Genomic DNA, 7,354 nt, shown 5'->3' with positions numbered 1-7,354 from the left:
ATTACTATATCTAGATTTTTTTTCTAATATTCGATATAGTTTGATTTGACTATTTGTTTTTAAAATTCTGGATCTCTTATTCTACAAAACCAATTGGTTTATTAAAATAGGTTCATCTACAAAGTCCTAAGATTAACAATTCGTCGCCAAGTGACTTACCTTATAGGATCGGTGTACACACCGGCCCAGCCATTATCGTAACAGTAATAGAAATTATATTTCTTATGGACGGTTCTTTAATAAAATTTTATCTATATACAAATAATATAGTTTAAATTTTCTTTCTTTTAATATCAGACAACGTGGGACCCAAAAAATATATCTGTATCATCAGATCCTATCATGTATCCTCATAGAGTGGATATTAGTCCTCAATCTTCAAATCAGAATCCGGCCGCTCGGACGTACATGCCACACCCGACTCATTTGCAACAGGTATTGACAAAGTCTTGATACAATCTATATATGCGTATTGTATTCTTGGCTTTAAATTGATCCTATTAACCTTTTAAACAGTTGCAGGAAAAGGACATCCCGCAGGAACATCAATTTCAGCACGATGGAAGAGCACCGCCCACATGAAATCAGCATCCATTGTATTCATTGTGCTGTTACAGATTTAGAATTGATATGTGTTGTACCTTCTTGTTCGGGAGTGTCGAATTATAAACAGTGATTTAACAATCTTTCGTATTTTTCTTATTGCTATTGTAGCACTGCATGTAAATTGACAATAATGTAATGACGTGCTTATATTCCTCATATCTAGCAATATTGAATGTTCTGGCTTTCTGTTTAGCATATGAGTAATGTGTGTATATATTGGTGAATTTGTGTTGCATTATTATATTCAATGTATATTTATATATATTTAAAATGCTATGCATTATATACTGCTTGTACATATTTCGTCTTGTCATGTAAAGGTGTTGCTCTCCATTCTTGAGGTGTCGAAGTATAGTAAGTGTTAACCTTCATGATCGGACGTACTAGTAGCTTATACCAATATGAGTGACACTGTTTTAATGAAATTTGATTGTTCTATCTAACTGTATACCTGTGGAAGAAACCATAAATATATATTCCTTTAGTATACATAGCAGCTATTTATTCCACTGCTAAATACCTTTCAATTTATTGCGACTATCTAAATGAATTGGTGACATATTTTCTTTTACAAATTTGTACCTTCTTCAACTTGATGTAATGCGCAGGCTTCGACAGAGGGGTAAGATTCCCTAGTCCAAAGTTAAGGCCGCCCGCCAAAACAAAAGAAAAGTTAATTATAATCAAGTATAAATATTCTATTTGAATATTAGAAAATGATTTACCATTGTACGTCTTGTTGAAATATCTACATTACTCAAAACCTACTTCTACGTTATAAAAAGGAATGACAAATATAGGTGTGCCAAAATACATATACAGTGGTGAAAGGGCAAATCCATGTACCTACTAGTGATAGCCAACAACGGAACAGTTAAAGGGCGGTTCGGTACATGTGAAGCTTTATAGCCAGCAATAGAACACTTATACGGTACTTCGGTACACTTATGGAACTATGGCTTACCTTTTCAATTATGGCTTAGAATGGGACAGTTGTAGAGGGGCCCAGTACATTTGTCTTGTTGAAGTGCATACCTATACACCTCCTTCCTCTAAATGTCCACTTCTATAGGGTAGGCTTTACTTTTGCAATTATGGCCTCTTTTTCCACCTCTCTCTCTCTCTCGTCCGCGTGCCCTGTCTCTTGTCCTATCTTCAGAAAAAACCCAGCCTCCTGCACTCCCCAACCAGAACACCACCATATCCCATATCCCAGCATTACCCTTTGTAACGCACTGGACCTTTGCAAACTGCGAGGTTCGAGTGTATGGCTGGTGTTATGAGTTTTTCCAGATTTTCTGGTGGGTCGTAGACAGTGTTCAGACCTATGGCTCGTATCCCGAGAATTGTGGTATTTCAAGTAGCACTAAGGTCGCCAAAGTGGAGGACTTAGGCTGCTCTCGGTTTGCAAATTTCGGGGTGGCGTACCGGTACGCGGTGATGGCTGTACCGGTACAGCCATCGACCCTGGCAGCCAGAGCGCCAACCCGAGGCTCGGGTTGGGCTGGTTCGTGGGATGTGTACCGGTACACAAACCCGTGTACCGGTACGCAGTGCAGTTCGGGCTGTTTCGGGGAGGGGTGTATTTGCAATTGTTACAACACCTATATAGGTGACCCCAGCCCCCTTAGCTGCTCTCTTTGAGCCCTAACCAGTGGAGATCAAGGTGAGTCTCCCCTTCCCTTGTTTGATCCCCATTTTTGGTGGATTTTATGGTGTTTTGATCTCTCCCTTCTCCTCTTCTTTGCTTTTATTGGGTTTTCTCCATGATTGAAGACTTGGAGCTTTGAGAGGAGCTTGTTTGTGAGGAGACCTCCAACCCTAGCTGATTTTGGACTTGGTTTGAGGCTATTTAAGAGGTTAGTAACATGTATTTTTCATTTGATACATGTTTTGTTGATTTTGGTTAGAGGAAACCCTAGATTTTGAATTTTAGGGTTAGAAATGGGGATTTTCGAGTTGAGGCTTTTTGATCTTGATTGATCTTATTTGAACCATCTTTTAGGTTGGTTTTGAAGGATTCTTGCCTCCTTTTGGAGATCAAGAGAGATATTCACCATTTTCGGTGAGTTTTTCCCACCTTAGCTTGAAAAGCTTAATGTTTGAGCTATGTGTTGTTTGTAGGGTTCTTGTGACACTTGTTTCCTTACCTTTAGGGTACTAGGAGAGTGGTGGACACCCTCATCGGAACAATCGAAGGGTTCCGTTGTCGTCGGTGGGTTTGACCTAGCCACATAATGAGAAAATCTCATTGTTGATGATTTAAGTATTGTAAAATGAAAAAGCATGCATATTCATGTTCGATGCATTATTTGTGAATTTTAGAATGCTTAAAATGCACATGTTATATACAATGCATATTTGACCTCTATATGGTAGAGAGTTTTCATGTTGGGCTAGGGGCCTATGGTTAGCATTCTTACATTTGATTAAGATCATGTTGCATATGGTGCTTATGGCACATAGATTACACTCTTGGGCTTAGAACGCATACTTGACATGGTTGGTCATATCGACCTTAAGTGACATAGGTTAGAGTGTATACAAATGGTAAGCTAATGTCATAAAGCGGCATTAGGCTTGGACTAGAGATGGACTTAGCAAGCTAATGTCATAAAGCGGCATTAGACTTGATGGATATGTAAATTGCATTTGCATGTTATTATTATGAGAAATTATGCCAAGTGGATAGTTGCATTGGAAAGAACATACATGTGGCAATATGAGAACACGCTAGAGAGCATGTGTATTAATCTATTATTGATAGAACAAGTTAACGTCATAAAGAGACTTAGAAGGTGAAATGTGCTTAGATTATAGCAATGTTTAAATGTCATAAAGAGGCACTAAACATAGTGAATGTGGGAACTTCACCTTGAGATTTGGACTTAGTAAAGCTAAGGTCATTGACATCGAAATTATTGAACGGTTTAACCTTCACATTGAGACATAGTACTAGACCTTTGGGTTGCTAGTGACTGTTACCATGTTAGAGACATGATGATTGGGTACTTGAGGTTTTGACCATGCTTGCTTGCCATTTGTGCTCATTCGCACATGCTTGTACGGGTCGCTCCCTACAAGCCGGCACTCCGGAGTTAGCCTACGCGACATATGCTCGCTCGTGCGGTACTGAGAAGCCTACGGGGTCGAGTGGGACAGACACATTCCAAGGGCAGGAATGTTGGGCTACCACAGGCACTTAGGCGGCACAAGCCGGACTACACCCGTGTAGATCCTGAATGAGATTGAACCAAAATATTAAACAACAAGTTGATAATCACTACTAGACAGGTCATAGTAGTTGGATTCCTTAACATGCTACGGCATAGGGTCGGACATTGAGATTCATAGGATACTTGACGGTATCGCTTATGGCATCGTAGTGTACTTGGTTGCCAGGATAGTACATACTAGATATGTAGTTGGCTTTGAGACATATATCATACTTCATAGTATTACATGTTGCATCATAGCATATTTGTTTAAGTATTGGCATACTGGTTCATGTAGAGTAGATGTACTCCATGTTGACATTCTACATACTTATGGCATAGTAGAGTAGCATCTTATTATTATGCTTCATTTAACGCAGTTAAATTCTATTAACTTTATCTGCTCTCTTTTGGGCCTAGTGGTGCAGTTGGTGCAGGTCAGTAATTGCCCACTGGGAACTATAAATTATAGTTCTCATGCCCCCTGTTTTATGTTTTCTTTCAGAGCCTTCCACTTCGGGAGGGGCTCGGGATCGCGGGAAAGGTTTCGCCTCGAGATAGATACCGAGGGATTTGGCGTTAGGTGGTCTATCTCTCTTTTGTTTTGCGTTGGAGAGGTTGTGAGAGTTTTGTACCTTGTTATAGAGACCACCCTACTTTTGTATCTGGAGACTTATGATGTATTAGTTTCTTTATGTTCTAGTGGTTTAGTCTCTTTCTCTTTCCTTTCTATTTTCGCTTGTTGATAGAACTTAGCTACATGCTTGCTATGATATCGTTAGTTATTGTTTATTTTATCTTTCATATCACTTTGTTGTAGACGCCTTATATGTGCAGGCATATGGCGGGTCTGGGCACGCACCGGGCAGGGCCTTTGCCGGGTCCCGGGGCGTGACACCCTTTGTCTCTGCTTCGTCTCTGCTTCAAACCCTTCGTCGCAGTCGACCGGAAGAGCGCCGTCTCGCTCCTTCCCCTTCCTCCGGGCCGCAACGCCGTGCGCCGCCTCCGCCGCTGCGGCGCGCAGCTCCTCGCCGACCTCACCCCCGTCGCGATCGGTTTGTTTATTTGTTGTGTTTGTTTATTTTGCTCGAGTGATTGATTACTTACCCTGTCATTTTTAAATTGACTTTTCCCGCAATATTCTTTGTCTAAACAAAGAGAACGTAAACTTCAAAGATGCATCTGCTATCTATTATTCACTCTTTACTATTGAATCTCAGTAAATTTGGACTGGATTTACAGGACAAGTGTTTTTTTGCCAGCTGTTGCTGTTATTGATCACATTCTCAGTGAAGCTGTCGCTGGACGAGATCTCCAAGCTCTTCTCGCTCCCCATCGCTAAGGCCGCTTCCATCCTCGGTGAAATCCCTTCGCCTCTCTCTCTATCTCTCTTTTTCATTGTGTGTTATTGGAGCGCTCTCCCTTTTTCGTTTCCTATCGAAACAAAATTTTGATGCAGCGAACTCCGCGAATGTATGAATCCTAAGCGTGCAGTTCGTCGATTTAAAGAAAAGAATAATCGAACCTAGAATAACTTTCTCTCTTTGCTGCTGTTTAGGCTCTTATTAAGTGACTGCAAAATTTTGGAGCAACTTAAATAGTACATGGATTAAATAAAATTGCTTGGGTAATATACCCCTTATTAACAAAACTAAAACCAATTGACTTTGTGGCTTTAATAAGAGTTTCACCTTCACACAAATTAACCAATATCCGTGCCAAGGGAGATTGAACCAGTATTATATATATTGCGCATAAACCATTTGTTCACCTACATATATTAATTAAGCCAACAAATGTGCATATACGCCACCAAAAAACTTAAAATAGAGCTAGAATTTGTAGGGCACGTTTATCTTTTAAGAGTTTCTTATATATTTCATCTTTCTTTTAATCATGTAATATACCGAAACTCAGTAAATAATTGGACTTTAGTAGAATTGACCAAAGTGCGTGAGAGAAAAAGTATGATCAAAATCAAATTAACATTCCAACAATGTTGGAAGGGTTAAAAATGAGTTCTAAAAGAGTTAGAGAGGTTTTAGCATTGCTCGGCGAAAAAAGAGGCTGAACAAGTGCTAAAACTGCAGTCTGGGCAGTTGGTACCGGTACAACATTGAGGTGGTACCGGTACCCCGTAGCTGACCGAGAGAAGGCTGCTCTCGAGTTGGTCTCTACGTAATCGTGTAACCAGCGACAAAATTGTCTGTATCGGTAATAAGTGGGTCTGCCAGCAAAAATAAGTTTGCTGCAAATAAAAACAAATAAGGGGCCTTTTTGCTATTGTAGCAGCTTATAAAAGACCCCAACCTCCTCTTCCTCATGTTCCCAGCTGAGAACATCAACTCCCTCTCATTTCTCTCTTTCTCTCTCTCTAGAGATCGCTCCAAGGAGCAAGGAGAAGGTGTAGGAGAAGGATTTGGAGGAAATTTCTTGGGTTTTGGAAGCCTAGGAACTCTCCTACAAGGTGAACTTTGGAGAGCTTAGGGCAAAGGTAAGGTTTTCATGTAAGATCTAGGTTAGGGCTGGGATTTTATGCCCTAGATCTTTGGATTTGAGTTTCTTACAAGTGTAGAAACCTCCTAGTAGCTATAGAACACATGAAAACAAGGTTTTCTTCATGTGCTCCCATAGTGGATTTCTAGGACTTAGTTTGTATGCCCTAGAAATGGTTGGAAAGGCTTAGATAAGGTTCTAAATTAGTTCCTAGAGGTTCAACAAGCTTGCTTTTGCTTGTTCTAGAGATCAAACCCAAATATTTAACAAATGACATCGTTAGGGCTTCCAAATTGGGGCTTTTGTTCAAGGTTGTTTTAAAAGCAAATTAACCTTGTAGAAACGGTTGGGGGTATAACGGTTGGGGCGCTCGGTTCGACAATCCGATGAGTGTACACTTAGATAATGACAAAATGCTGTTTTTGGTATAGATAGCTACAGCACGCGGAATAGGCGTCCAAAAATTTCAAGAATTGAACCGTAGCATCTTTACAACCATCTAAGGTGGGTGGTGCATTCCGAAAACGTTGAATTTTCTTTTATGTTTAAAGTGTCATTTTGAACATATGTGTATGTATTGAGCATTGTGCATAGTAGGGTTGATTTAAGAGCATATGTTGCATGTTGTGAGGACAAATGCATGAGAAATAATAGTGAAAGAGTAAGAACTTGTGTAACCCTATGTATGCATGATCAATGACAAGAACCTAGTTGAGTTAGAGAACAAAAGTGACATGTTGACATAAATGTAGAGAGTGGCATTGATGAGTCTTGAATACTAGTGTTATAATAGTGACCTTAAGTGGACAAGAATGCTAGAGTTGAACACTTAGAGAATAAGTGTTGCATTAGTGAATGAGTACAAAGAACAAAGTAGTGTTTATGACACTAGTGAAAGTTAAAGAATGCAAGCAAAGAGAGATAGTGACATTATGACATAACCACCTTATAGTTAAGGGTCATATGAGCATTGCTTCCTTACAGTTAAGGAATGAATTGAATTTGGAATCCTTATAGGTAAGGATTGGATCATACTC

The sequence above is a fragment of the Ananas comosus genome, linkage group 1, assembly GCF_001540865.1.
Source record: "Ananas comosus cultivar F153 linkage group 1, ASM154086v1, whole genome shotgun sequence".
Lineage (NCBI taxonomy): Eukaryota > Viridiplantae > Streptophyta > Magnoliopsida > Poales > Bromeliaceae > Ananas > Ananas comosus.
The sequence above is the reverse complement of the archived record's forward strand: the minus strand, read 5'-3'. Positions refer to the sequence as shown.